The sequence below is a fragment of the Moschus berezovskii genome, chromosome 18, assembly GCF_049115385.1.
Source record: "Moschus berezovskii isolate FMDL1 chromosome 18, NW_MosBer_1.0, whole genome shotgun sequence".
In the NCBI taxonomy this organism is placed as follows: Eukaryota; Metazoa; Chordata; class Mammalia; order Artiodactyla; family Moschidae; genus Moschus; species Moschus berezovskii.
In genome coordinates, this window is record NC_142477.1 from 2,914,868 (window position 1) to 2,929,912 (window position 15,045).

The following is a 15,045-nucleotide window of genomic DNA, read 5'->3' on the forward strand; positions in this document are numbered from 1 at the left end:
TCATTTGGTCAAAGCCAGCAGTCACGTATGGATGTGAGAGTTGGCCCATGAAGAAGGCTGAATGCCAAAGAATCAATGCTTCTGAACTATGGTGTTGGAGAAGACTCTTGAGAGCCCCGTGGACTGCAAGGAAATCCAACCTGTCAATCCTAAAGCAAATCAGTCCTGAATATTCATTGGAAAGACTGGTGCTGAAGCTCCAATACTTTGGCCTCCTGATGCGAAGAACTGACTCATTGGAAAAGAACCTGATGCTGGGGAAGACTGAAGGCAGGAGGAGAAGGGGACGACAGAGGATGAGACGGTTGGATGGTATTACCGACTCGATGGACAGGAGCTTGAGCAGGCTCCAGGAGTTGGTGATGGACAAAGAAGCCTGGCATGTTGCAGTCCATGGGGTCGCAATGGGTCAGACACTGAGTGACTGAACTGACTGACAGGGACAGTGGCAAGAGTTGGTTCAAGAATCAGACCATTGACTCAAAAATGAAAACCACACATTGGTTTCAGCAGCTCTGCTGGTGCCTAAGGCAAGAAGAAAATGTTCAAGCTCAGAGGAAAAAAGGTGTGGCTTTGAATGGCACAGAAACACTGAGAGATGACTTTTCAAGAACAAGGAAGTCAGAAGATAATGGACGGGCATCTGTAAAATGCTGAAAAACAACCACCCACCCACCTGGAATTCTATACCCCACAGAAACACTCTTCCAAAGTGAAAACAAAATAAAGACTTTTAGGGCAAATGGAAATGAGACAACTCATCATGCACAGACATGAACTAAAAAAATATTCAGGCAGTGCTTTGGGAAAAAGAAAAGTAGTCTCTGACAGAAATATAAAAAACAAGTAAAGACCAACAATGAGGTAACTGTGAGGGTAAACATTAACTCTACAAAACCATGATGTTAACGCCAAAAATATATCTAACAATTTAAAGTATAACAGTGACAAGGAGGAGACAGTCGTGTCAGGGAGGCAATAAAAGTACTAAGTTAGACTTGAATGTAAAACACACGCTCTATCTGTGAATGGACACCCAACAACCTGACAGAGGAGTACAGAACTAGAAAAAGACTTCACACTTCTACAAGAAGCCAGAGAAAAGAACACAGAATAGGTGAGACAGACAGAAAACAAACAGTAACACGGTATCTATGCACTGAAATATCAACATTATAAATAGAGCAAATACTCTCATTAAAAGATAAAAACGATCAATTGATGACAATGAAAACTATACACTAGTCACAGAGGTTCCTGTTAAGATGGAAGATCTTTTAGACAGGTGAAGGTAAAAGATACCCAGGCAAACAAGGACAGAAAACTGATGTGGCAATATCACTGTCAAATAGTGTCTAAAGTAAGAAGCATCACTAGCCTTAAAAAGGAGCTTCTCATACTGATACAAGTTCAGTCCAGCAAGAACATGAGGATTCCACATTTGAATGTACCGAATAACATAACCTCAAAATATCAATACATAAAACTGACAGAAATAGAAAAGGAGTAACAGCCAAGTTCATACTCACAGTGGGAGACGTTAAAGACACATCTCTCAGGGAACTGGGCTCCCTGGGACGTAGTCACCCGCAGCCATGAAGTACCTGAATTGCGACTGGCTCTACGATGAGATGTGCTGCAAGCATGAAACACACACTGGATTTTAAAGACTTAGTGTGAACAAAAGAACGTGAAATATTTCATTAGGTTTTATCATGTTGATTACACACTGAAATGATAATATTTTTGGGTGTGTTAAAATAAAATACATTGCAAGTAATTTCACCTACTTCTGCTTTACAAAACGTGGCTACCGGAATCCGAATTACATGAGTCACAAACCTGATCTAACTGATACACACGGAATATTGCTTTCTCACTGATACATATTATTTTCAAGGGCCCAAGGAACATATCACAAAATGAATATATATTGGGCCATTAGGAAAGCTCAAACTCTTTCAAAGGACTGAACTAATGCGGGGTACACTTAGGGGCTGCAGTGGGCTGACGGTCTATGTGCCTCAAACTGCACCCCGCACGCGGTGATGAGCCCAGGAGGCAGGCACTCTGGGAGGGCTCAGGGCAGGAGGGAACGGGCGCCCATGCTGTTAGGACAGGGAGAAGCAGCAGGCAGTCTAGGAACCAGGAGACAGGCCTCAGCAGACGTGGCACCCGCTGGTGCTCTTGGGACTTGCCAGCCTCCAGTACTATAAGAAACAACTTTCTGTTGTTTTTCAGCTAGTCTATGGTATTTATAATAGTAGCCCCAAAAGTCTAAGACGGGGCTCTTCATGGAACTAAGCTAGAAATCAAACAAGGGTCACTAGAAAAACAACCCCAAACATTAAGTTAAATGACATACTGCTTGAAGAATTTCATGAATAATCATTTTTAAAAAACACAATGAAAATTAGAAAATAATTTTCCATAAAAATCTGGCTTACTCAAACTTGTGGGACGCAGCAAACTGTGTTTAGAGGGTAACTTAAAGCCTTACACACATATACTGGGAAAGAAGGAAGGCTAAAAATCAATTAAGCCTCTATCCCTGCTGCTGCTGCTGCTAAGTCACTCCAGTCGTGTCCGATTCTGTGCGACCCCATAGACAGCAGCCCACCAGGCTCCCCCGTCCCTGGTATTCTCCAGGAAAGAATACTGGAGTGGGTTGCCATTTCCTTCTCCAATGCATGAAGTGAAAAGTCAAAATGAAGTCGCTCAGTCGTGTCCGACCCTTAGCGACCCCATGGGCTGCAGAAACCAGAAAAAAAGCAAAGCAAACAAAACACAAGGCAGATGGGGAAAAAAGGAGAAGAAAATAAGGAAACCGAAAGCAATATGGAATTTTTTCAAAACAAAGCCAAAAGTGGGCTCTTTGAAAGGACTGCCAAAACTGATAAACCCCTAGAGAGACTGATTAAGAAAAACAGACAAAGCACAAATCACCAGTATCAAGGATTTTTCTAAGGGGAGACAACACATCTTGCAGATAAAAAGATATGATGAACCACAGTTCACTTACTAATTGGAGAGTCTGCTGGCCTCAATAAATTCCTAGCAGCGGGGAAAGGCTTTACACAACTAGACCCAAGAAGACATACAAAATCAGAAATTTTTATTTGCATGAAAAACATTACATCTGAAATTAAAAGCCTCCCCACAATGAAACCAACTGGTTTTGCCAATAAATTCTTCCAAAAATCGAGGGAAGGAAACAGTAATCTCACAGGAACTCTGGGGATAAACAAGGAACACTCTCCAACCCTGTTTTATAAGACTAGCATAACCTTGATACTAAAACCAACAAGGAAGAAGTACAAGAAAGTAACATTACAGACTCTGGATATAGATGAAATAATCCTAAATAAAACACTAACAAATAAAATCCAACAGAAGGAGAATACATCAAGATTAGGTTGGTGTTGTTTTAGAATCACAAAATTTTTTAAAAGTTAAGTCACCACATAAAAGAAAAATCACCTGTTTCAAAATCTACAGAAAATAAACTTAAGAAAACTTAATGTAATAATTTTAGTGCATGACTAAGAAAAAACTCTTAGTAAACTAACAGAGAAGAATTTACATATTTTGATAAAAATATCCATAAAAAAGCTAATATCATATGGGATGGTGAAATACTGAAAGGTTGAAAGGTTTTCCTCTGATAATGGGAAAGAGACAAGGATACTTATTCTCAGTATTTCTGTTCACCATTGTACTCGGTACTGGAGATCCTAGTCCGTACAATAAGGTAAGAAAAAGAAAAGGGTTATCACAGTTGCGAAGGGGGAAAAAGCACTTATTTGCAGACATAATTGTGTATACATAAGAAAATACAATTAGAATGATTTGAAATTAATGGATTTAGCAAGTGAATATAGAAAAGTCAATTCTATCTCTATTAGGAATTTATAATGGCACTGAAATATCAAGATATCTAATTAAACAAGTGCAAGACTTACAGCAAACTATAGACTTCTAAGATAAATTAAAGAAGATCTAAAAAAAATGGAGAGCTATCTATATTGTGTTCATGGATTATAAGAACAGCATAAAACACACACACACAGAGTTAACCGTGTGAGGCGATGCGAGTGTTGGGCAATCATTCCACGACATCTATGGACATCAAGTCATCACAATCACAATGTAGACTTGAAATACACACAAACTGTATCTGTCAATGACTCCTTAGTGAAGCTGGGGGTCTAAAATCAGCGCCTGACACCTGGTAGCTGGAAGGCGTGGGAACCCGGGTTCACGGGCAGGCTGCACACACTCTTAATCACAGGTAAGTCCTGAAGCAACCCAGCAACTCTCCATTTTTCTGTTTCTGTTTTTCTCTGTTCCCCTTGCCATTTCTGTTGAACAGATTCCCAGTATCGAGTGAGCAGCGTCAATGCAGCGATAATGTTTCCCTATCTACAGCAGGAGCATGTAACCCCAGCAGACCTCCCAATTGCCCCGAGATAACTGGGGTGCCCCATCACAACAGAAAGCAAAGAAACGACATTCCCCGAGACAGAGCTGCCCGACAGCAGTGGCGACTATGGTCCACCAGACTTCCCAAGGGAACCCCCAGGGGCTTGGATCACATGCTGGGCCCCTCAGCTTGAGGCCACACGTGGATTTCCACCATTCTGGGAGTCCTGGCAGAAGAAAGCCAGATCACAGAAGGGGGATGGTGTGGCCGGCCCTTGGGACGCAGGGTAGGGCTGACTTGGGTCTGTGCTGGGCTCCACGTCCTGTCACCACCCTTGGAGTGTACAAAGTTCTTGGGATCATTGTAGGTTTTTAGCAAAAAACAATGGAGCCGAAGTCACTTAGGATGGTTTTTAAGAAGAAAACCTCACTGAGGATTCACTCAGCACCAGCCTCGGCCCCTAGTGAGATGCAGACTTCCGGTGGTCATCCATGGCTGTGCCCATCACCCACCAGGGCAAGGGGAGGCCCCTGGACACTGGGTGCCACGTGGGGTTCTTCCCCCACTTTGAGTGAAGGGCTGCATCCCCCTGGATGAACCCAGCTCACCCCTCCACCTCTGATGCTGAGGCCCCCGTGCCTCCCACGACCGGAGGATCCAGCCTCTCCCGGGCCTCCATGTCACTGCACAGACCATGTCCGTGCGGCTTCAGCAGGCAGGGTGAGTCCTGCGCGGAGCTTCCCAGCTCGCTGGCCTCGCTGTCCACATCGGGGCTGGGCAGGAGCACCGCATGTCCACTGAACGAGTGGATGAGGGCCCCAACAATGCCAGGGATGATGAAGGGGAGGTGAAGGGGGCTGAGATCCAAGTGTCAGTCCCTGATTCAGGCAGCAGTGCGTATTGACTCATTTAACCTCATGACAAAACTGTGTGTCAGCGGGTGGGGGGTGGGTCCTGCCACTGTTCTCACCTTGGAGCTGGCAAGTTCACTCTCAGTGTCCAGGGACAGCTGCAGCCACTGACCACAGACTGGACAACTTTAACACAAATTCATTCTCCCTCAGTTCTGGAGTCAGAAACCTGTGATCAAGGTGTGGGCAGGACTGAGCTCCCTCCAGAGGCTCCAGGGGAGGGTCCCTCTGGCCTTGTCCAGCCCTTGGGAGACCCCAGGCCTCCCTGGGCTTGTGGCCACATCACCCCAACCTCTGTGTCCATCTGCATAAACCTTCTCCCCTGGGTGACTCTGTGCCTCAGATCATGCCCTCTTCTCTTCCAAGGACACCCGTCATTGGATTCAGGGTCCACATGCATCCCGGGTGATCTGGTGCAGCGGTCAGGAACTTACTTCCATCTGCCAAGACTTTTCATCAGAATAAGGTCACCTTGGCAGGCTTCAGAAGGATGGATGGCTTTTGGGACCACCACTTAGCCCACTACACTTGTCATGAAGCCACAAGGCAGAGCCTCACTGGGCTTGGTGCAGGGAGCTTCAAAGAAGCAGGGCTCCAGTCCTGGGCTGCCTCAAGAACACACTTAGGATCAGGACACTCGGGCACAGGGACCAGATGGGCAAGGCTCAGAGGTGTGCTGGTGGGCGTGGGGCTCACCTGCAGGGGGCCTGGAGCCTGACATGATGGCCCAGGGGTGGGGGACACAGCGCATGGTTTGGGAATGGACACATCCCCGCACGGATGAGAGGAGGCAGGCACGGGGGCTCAGGCCAGGGGAGCCCAGATCTTCCTGCTGCCCTCAAGGGGCCGGTCAGATGGGCACAGGAGGGAGCCGTGGTTTCAGCGACCTGGGTCGGAGTCCTGGTCTGCTGCTGTGTTGTCTCTGGCGAGTGACTCAGCCTCTCTGAGCCCACCTTTTGCTCCTCTGCAAATCTTTGCCACACGTGACTATCTTCACAGTTGTGGGGAGTTCTTGGTGCTCTCAGCAGCCCCGCCCAACCCCATGACTGGGGCTATGCCGCCTCTCCACGACCTTGAGGCCTCTAAGACCACCCCTGCACAGACTCTCTTTGCAAAGAAGCTGGAAGCTGCTTCTCCTACCCCAGGAGCCCTGGGGCACCCAGACCCAAGAGGCGGCAATGCCTCTTGCCTGGGGGCTCCCGGGCGAGGGGTTGACCACATGGGGCACTGGGAGTGACCGTGGATGGCCCCGTATGGCCAACTCCATCTTTCCTGTTGCAGCCCAGGTTTATTTCTGTGTGCTCTGCTCAGCCGCACGCAAAGACCCAAAATATATCCCTCCGAGTCCGTGGAGATTTCTCTCGACGGTGGTCAAGAAGCAGTGCCTGGGCTGGCATCCCTGGGAAAACACGCTCTGCTGTTTACATGAGCGACAGGGTCCCTTCAAGAAAAACATCTGGCCAGATCAAGAAAGGGTCGTGGGACTCACTGGACAAATGGGATATCCTCGTTCTTACACACATGGGATGTTTTAAACGCTGGCACCCAGCCTGACAACAGCCTGATCCTGGCGGGAAGAAACCGAGAGATGCAGGTCCCCTCCCCCAGTCGGACACCTCAGACGGTGGCTTCTGTCTGGACTGGCCCTGTGGGTGGGGAGTCTGGAGGACACAGAACCACAGGGGCCTCAAGGCTTGGCGTGGGCGTGGGGAGGGCCAAGGGGCTCGGGGAGGCGGCAGGGTCAGGGCCCTTGCAATGGACTGCCACCAAAGGCTGGACAAAGACAAGAAGTAAGAAAACGAATGCCACACCTTAAAGCTGCTCAAGAGCCAAGAAGGCCCAGAAGAGTGACCAGGACTGATCCATCCAAGGTGGGGTAGTGGAGGAGGAGGCTCGCCCAGCTCAGACTGGACGGGGTTAAACCTCCGCTCCGGCTCAACTCACAGGAACCCCACCACAGTCACTCCTGACACTTTCCTTTTCGAAGGAAAAAGGGAATCACAGAACAAGCAACACCATCCCTGTGGGGGACTCTTGGCGGTCGAGGATGCCAAGGGCCCCTCTGCGTCCGCACGGCTGCCTGAGCCTGCATGTTGTGCATCACAGTCACCCGTCTCCGCTGAGGGGCAGCCTCCGACCTTGTTGGAAGGTTGGCCTCAGCGAGGCCGAAATGGGGTCCCTAGCTGCCCCCAGAGGGCTCCCAGGCAGCACACCTCCCCAGCCCACCCTGAGCCCACGGCTGCTGCCCAACCCAGAGGGCCCCGTCACTGCCATCAGGGAATTAGGGGGTGCCAAGTGCTCAGACCCGAGGGTGGTGGGGGCGCCTCCATGGCATCCTGTACCCCTCCTCGGCTCATGGTCCAGCAGGAGCTGCGGGGAGCGTGTGTACACGGCAGGGACACACAGGACGCCTCCTGAGCACCGCCAGGCCAGGAAGCCCTGGAGCCCCGGTGGGAAGCCTGGGCCGGACTTCTGACCACCACAGGGGCCTGGTCAACCTCCCCTTCTCTGTGCCCTCGGCTTCCTCAGCTCCAAGGATAACACCACCTCTCGGAGAGCCTCTGATGCCAGGGCTGCTCTGTGGGAGGGATCGTGTTCTCCTCGAATGTGTTCAAGGCACGTGATGCCTGGTCAGTCCCTAATGACTGGCTGCATTCTTGGCAGGCCTGGGGCCTGCCTGCTCTTCCTGTTGGCACCAGGGTCCCGCATGCATGTGAGTTGGCAGGCCTGTTCCAGGCTGGGTCTGTCTGCTTAGGTGACAGACGTGCCTCCTGGGAGGAAGAGCATCTGGCACGGGCTGGGCCCCATCCCCTGATTGGCGCCAGGACCAGCCTCCTTCTAGTTCCCGAATTGGGAAGACAGGGGCCATTTCTGGGTCACTTGAACGTGTCATCTCATGGGAGCGTGGCTTTATGATATTTGCTGAGTGATCCGGGGGGGGTGGGGGGTGGGGGACAGTCCTGCTGAGCTCCTACTGTGTGCTGGCAGAGGATGTTCCCGCAGTCCTTCCTTGACTTCTGGCAGCATCCTCGGGTTCACTTTAATACTCTTGGATGAGGAGGCAGGCTTGACTGCCACAGGGGGCCGACCCTGGCTTGCTCACGCCCGCCTGCCACCTGGACAGCTCCTGGAGGGGACAAGAAAGGGCTCAGTCCCTGGGCAAGTATCTGAAGGGAGGCATTTCTGCACCATGGTTCCTGCTGACCACATCTGCACCACCCTGGAGGAGCGGCTGTGGTCACTCAGGCACGGTCACATGGGTGCTGGCCTAAGCATGCCTTCTACACAACCTGGACATGGTACCCTCGACTGTCTCCAGTGAGCCCGGACCCAGAACGTGGTCTCTGAGTTAACTGGAGCTGCAGGACTGGCTGGGGCGGATTTACCCCTCAGCTCTTGGCATAGGGTCTGGCTCCCAAGGCCTGGCTTGTTGAAGGAATAAAAGACATGTATTCATTCACAGGCCTGCTTTGATGATGGGTGGGTAGGTTACTCAGATCCACCCTCTCATGGTAAACAATTATTTAAAAAAAAAAAAAGTGTCACGCCTTAAAGTTGCTGAATACCTGAGAAGACCCAGAGGAGCAACTGCCCAAGATGAGGGATCTAACAGAAGACCCCTCCCTCCCCATGGAGCCAGACTCCCAGAAGACGACACTTTCAGGTGACCCAGAAAGGGCCTCCCTCCTCCAACCACGGGAATAACAAGGAAGGTGGTGCTGGTGCCGACCAGGGGAAGAAGCAGGTGAAGACCCCAGTGGGTGCAGGCACATCAGCCTGTGACCTTGGTTCAAGGGGATCCTATCCATGACGCCTCAGATGAGTGGAGAATGCAAGTGCCAAGTCTTTCTGGATAAGGGCACTTTCTTCCCAGGCTTGGGAACTGCTCCGTGGGTTATGGAAGGGTGGTGGCCAGTGGGGAAGAGCGCCAGGCCCATCAGGATGAAAGCCAGCCGGAGGAGAACCAGCAGAAGTGACCCCCTCAGCTTTGGGAGCGACTTCACTTCTGAGACGATTAGATGGATAATAAATCTAAGAAATCAGCTAAGCTCACCTCGCTTAGAGAAATAAACCTCAAGATAGAAAGGTCCTGCAAAGACAGGAAACCATTAAAGAAAATGACACAGCCAACTTGCGAAAGAACCAAACAGAACATGCAGAAATTAAAAAGTGTCATAACGAGAAGCAAAAATACAACAGACACGTTTGAAGACACTTGACCTCTTCTGGAAAGGGAGACACGTGGGCACAGAGCAGGGGCATGCTGATAACGTATGCATCCCCTTGCCCAACCCCCTGCTCTCCAGGAAGAAAAACCAACCCTGAACTGTAGCTGCATCATTTGCCAATTTCCGCAGTGTAAATACTCCCACAGTGGCCTGATTCATGTACCAAAGGGTTAACACCCTGCCGGCAGAATTCCCCATGAAACAGAACTACCGGCCAAGAGACATGGGAGGACGTCAGAACCGCAACCCGAGGGGCACAGATTTCAGCCCAAATACCTGGGACCTGGGCAGAGCCGACCTTGGGGAACTTTAAAGACAAGACTCTTTAAACATGTCTAGAATTCACTTTATAACTTTGCCATTTCCTTCTCCTGTTTATAACAAGTACACTTCCACAAAACCAAGAGAGGCCCAGAGGAAACCAGGTGGGGTGTATAAAAGCCTCAGCACTTAAGACTCAAGAGACATAAAAGCTTTACGGGCAAAGAAATGCATGTGTAATGGTGGAATTATGAATAGAGATATGAATAGCTTCGGGACTAGACAATGGCCCCTGACACCTCATTGTAGGACAGGCTCATGGCATAGGCACTAAGCCTGGGGGTACGAGTGAGATGGGGGCTGAAGACCACGTTTTGTTGTTGTTTAGTCACTAAGCCACGTCCGACTCTTTGAGACCCCATGGACTGCAGCACACCAGGCTTCCCTGTCCTTCACCATCTCCCAGAGCTTACTCAAACTCATGCCCATGGAGTCAGTGATGCCATCCAACCATCTCTTCCTCTGATGGCCCCTTCTCCTCCTGCCCTCAATCTTTCCCAGAATCAGGGTCTTTTCCAATGAGTCAGCTCTTCACATCAGTTGGTCAAAGTACTGGAGCTTAAGCTTCGGCATCATTCCTTCCAATGAATAATTTTCAGGGTTGATTTCCTTTAGGATGGACTGGTTTGATGTCCTTGCAGTCCAAGGGACTTTCAAGAGTCTTCTCCAACACCACAGTTCAAAAGTATCAATTCTTTGGTGCTCAGCCTGCTCTATAGTCCAGTTCTCATGGTTCAGGGCAAAGAGACTGACACGAGGGTGCAGCATCCAATTTCAAGTGCTGGTTCTGCCCCTGCCGGGCCCAGTGGCCTTGGTCTCCTTGCCCCACCTCTCAGAGTCTCTGTTCCTTCTCTCGGTAAAGGGATCTGACCCTACACCACAAGCCGGGTCGGGATGGGGGTTTGTGTCTAGGCTGAAAGTCCCCGAGAACACCTGCTGCTGCACTGTCCTTACATGCGGAGTTGTCAAAATTAGACTTGAGGTGCCTCAAAGTCTAGAACCCTCACCCCACTGTCCAGGCTATGAGGACGGGCCCCCGCCCCCAACTCCATGCTCATCACCACACTTAGCCAAGTCGGGGAACCGTCTTGGACACCAGCTCATGCCCACAAGGCCTCAGCTGGAAACTGCAAGAAACACGTCCCTCTCCCCTGTCCCATGTCCCCTGGCAGGGAGGACGTGCCATCACCTCCATTCTACAGATGGAAAAACTGAGGTTCCCAGTGTGGAAGCCATGTGCCTGAGGCTGCTGAGCCCCCAGGAAGTGGTCAGTCTGGGTCTGGACCCGACACACGTGGCCTCAGAGGGGCTAGGCAGGGTCTGAGCCTCCCTGGGAGCTCAGGTACCCTCACCGCCTGACCGTGGGTCCTGGAGTCTGGTGTGGAGGCGGCTACCATCCTCCAGCAGGCAGCTCCTCGCTCTCTTTTCAAAAAACAACATCCACAAAGACAGGAAACAGATGCCGCCGTGGCCCACACCAGCTCCGGGGAGGAACGAGGAGAAACTACAGCCCGCCAGCCCTGGGGTGCGGTGGCGAGCCCTGAACGGCAGCTTGAAAGCAAATTGACCTTGTAAGGTTCATGTGTCTGAGGCCTTAACAATTCTGCCAAAGACGGAGTCAAGTTCAACATCAGGCCAGTGCAGGCCTCCGTCATCCCCAGTACACAGCCGGGATTTTCCTGCGTGGCCTTCTCGGAGTGGACATAAATAATGCCCTGGCTTTGAGGTTGGACTTGAAAAATGTTGATGGGTTTCAGTTACAAGGAAACATGTTGGCCCACAAGCTGCTCTTGTCCATTTCCCAGAAAACCTGGCCGCTGACCCCAACGCCATCGGAGGGACAGAAGAGTGGGGGGTGGGTGGATGAGGTGCTCCTGCAGAAGGAAGGCCTGGGCCACCTGCCTCCGGGACCTTCCCCCACCATTTCTATCCTGTCTGCTGTCCCAGGGGTCTCTGACATGACACCCCTCCTGGACCCTCATGTGTGAAACTGACTTCGGGGGCCGTCTTTTGGATCAAGGTGTCAGATCCTCATTTGACAACCAGGGTCCCTCTTGTGGGTGGCTGGGCAAGCAATTTTTAAGCCGAGTCCCTCTGGGCCCACGGTGCCTGGCAGAGGGTAGGGGGCAAGTGGGTCACCTGTGGTCACAGCCAATAGGCCAGGCTCAGCCTCCATCCGTCCTATACACGAAGTTATGGGCACGTTTTGTCCAGACCCGCCACTGCCCCCTCCACTGGGTTCCCGGCCCAGGGCACCCAGTATTGTGTGCGGTATCACTCTGGATAACCCAGTGATGTAATGCCTTCTTTCCCAGGTGGTTCAGCAGAAAAGAACCCGCCAGCCAATGTAGCAGATGCAGGAGACCTGGGTTCGCTCCCTGGGTTGGGAAGATCCCCTGGAGGAGGAAATGGCAACCCATTTCAGTATTCCTGCCTGAAAAATTCCACGGACAGAGGATCTTAGGGGCTAGAGTTCACAGGGCTGCAAAGAGCTGGACACGAATGAGCAACTGAACATGCACACAGTCGTGTAAATACTGTTGTTGTCTCTGTTTGACAAATGGTGAAACTTCACTGCTGTTGTTGTTCAGTCATCAGATTTTGTCTGATTCCTTGCGACCCCATGGACTATACACTCCATGGAATTCTCTAGGCCAGAATACTGGAGTGGGTAATGTTTCCCTCCTGCAGGGGATTTTTCTGACTCCCCACATACTATAAGACTAAACTTGAGAATTCTTGTTTTTTTAATTTTATTTTACTTCAAATAACCTTTGGGCATCTGAAAGGACAGTGTAGGTACTTTCAAGATGTCTTCTGCAAAACAAAGCCCTTTTGGCAAGTGTGGTCATAATATCCAGGTAGACGTTGCTGTTGTAAGTGTCACATCTCAGCCAGAAGGCAAATTCTGAGCTCTTCCTCTGGCAGAAACAAATTCACAAGATAAGCCAAGAAAGAGAGCTGGAAAAACAAACCACACCAACAACCAGAAAAGCATTTCTCACGAGACAAAGCTAGAAAAAAATCCAACATCCCTGTGGCCCCAAAACCCTCTTGGAAATGAATGTTCAGTAAGGAAGAGACGAAACATGTCAAGTTCCAAAGACAGGCAATGCCCATGGCCAGTGTAGTTTAGAGATGGCCTGACCACTCAGATGAAGACGCACACCAATATAAACCCTTTGCAGGCAGCAGTGATGGTTGTCACCATAGGAAGTGTTTAGTCTGGTGACAACCCGCCTTGGGCACCACATAAGGGAACAGACCTGGTTCTCTTCCTTTGCCCCACACCATTCACTCATGAAGGCAGCTCAGGTGCTACCTTGTCCTGCCTGCCTGTCTGGCTCACCCATGAGCTGTGACCACCTGCAGGGAAGGACTCCGCCTTCTCTTCTCTGTGCGCCATGAACCTGCACACAGTGGGCCTTCAGAACCTCAGGAGACTCACCCCATCCCCACTATAGCCAGAACCCTCCCCAGGCATTAAAACAGCTGTGGAGTCACTTTGGCCCAAGCCCTGGTTACAGATCCCTGGAGCCTACTACAGCCTCTACAGTGCGATTAATCAGGTCCTTTATACACAGATTCCCGCCTGTCAGGTCTGATCTTTGGATTCATTGTCACTCTATCCCTCCCCTGGCAGCAAGGTGGGCCGCGATGCAGACAACGGAGCTCATGAGCTGAGTTTCAAAGGACAGCGATGGATGCAACCTGTTGCAAACTAAAGGAGGGTCCCTGAATGTCTCAGAAAAGGCCTCCGGTGTGCAGGTGAGGAGGAGGGCCCCCACGGTGCAAAGGAAAGAGAGGTACTCAGGGGCAAAGGCTCTTGGCCTCTCCTGTAGCAGCTCCAGCTGGTAGCTCGTGAACAGTGGACAGCCAATGTGGTCACATGAGCATGACTCTTATTCCCTCACAAAGCAAGAAAAAGGGGGCAGGGTGTGGGAGTACCCGGAGGGTGTGGTGGGGTGGATGGAGGGACGTGTCCCTCCTCTCTTCAGTGCACATTGCTTTTGTGAGTCTCAGAGCTGCCAGAAGATAGTCATAAAGTCAGGTCCCCACAGTATCCAGTGTGGGCCGGGTGCCTTAGCCCCTGTCACATGGACAAGCCACACCATATGGCTTCCCTGAGTTCCAACAGCAGGATCTGGGGCTTTTGTTTAGGTACACACTTCCTTGCTGTAGCTGTGTCACCCCCTTCTTTGAGCCCCAGTTTTGTCCTCTAGAAAAAGGACATCGATTGCTACCTTAGCAGGTTGCTCCTTAATCCCATGAAGACTAATTAGGATAATCCTACAATTAATAGCTGGCCTTAAGAGATACTGGGCTTCCCTGATAGTTCAGCTGGTAAAGAATCCTCCTGCCATGCAGGAGACCCCAGTTTGATTCCTGGGTCGGGAATGCTGATCCGCTACAGAAGGGACCGGCTACCCACTCCAGTATTCTTGCACTTCTCTTGTGGCTCAGCTAACCTGGGTTCAATCCCTGGCCTGGGAAGATGCCCTGGAGAAGGGAAAGGCTACCCGCTCCAGTATTCTGGCCTGGAGGACCATGGACTGTACAGCCCATGGGGTCGCCAAGAGTCGGACACGACTGAGGGACTTTCACGTCGCTTTCAAGAGATAGGACCTGAATCCAGATTAAACTGGAGTCTCCCAGCGTCATCTGGCATTTCTTCCCTGAAGCCAGCCAAAACCCACACAGGTGCATTTCCTCGGTCTCCACTGACAGAAAACGCAGCGTGGTTCAAACAAGCTGACAGACAAGCGGGAGAGGACTCACGGGCAGACGGCTTCCCTCCGGTCTCAGGTGGAGCTCAGGGACCACAGCAGGAAACGGCGCTCTCAACTCGGGGCCCAGCAGCGGCCTCCTTCTCCTGCCGGCGGCTCTGCCCTGACGGGCGCGGGAAAGCTGCCAACCGCCGCAGGCTTCCTTCACGCCCCTCCCACTGCTGTAGCCTGACCTCTCCTGGCCCCACCCCTTCCGGCCAACCAGAGCGCCTCTTCCCTTGATTCCAGCGTGAGGCCCGGCCCTGGGCCCTGATTGGTCACCGCTCCAGCCCTGAGCCAATCACGGTGGCCAGGGAGGATGGAACACACCGATTGGCCAGGTCCAGGTCATGTAACCACACTCTCCCGGACGCGTGCCAGCCGCTCAGCCTGTG

At 51.1% G+C, this 15,045-nt stretch overlaps 1 protein-coding gene across 2 annotated transcripts in view; it reads right to left on the bottom strand.

The window, feature by feature from the left end:
- The window catches only part of LOC129560659 (uncharacterized), a 34,655-nt gene extending 19,852 nt beyond the window's left edge, over window positions 1–14,803 (bottom strand). For both annotated transcript variants that reach the window (XM_088827601.1, XM_088827600.1), the window contains exons 1-2: window positions 14,664–14,803; window positions 1,530–1,636 (exon numbers count right to left, since the gene is read on the bottom strand). The gene's annotated coding sequence lies outside the window, so the exon portion shown is untranslated. The remainder of the gene's footprint in view (window positions 1–1,529; window positions 1,637–14,663) is intronic.
- Window positions 14,804–15,045: the final 242 nt, after the last annotated feature.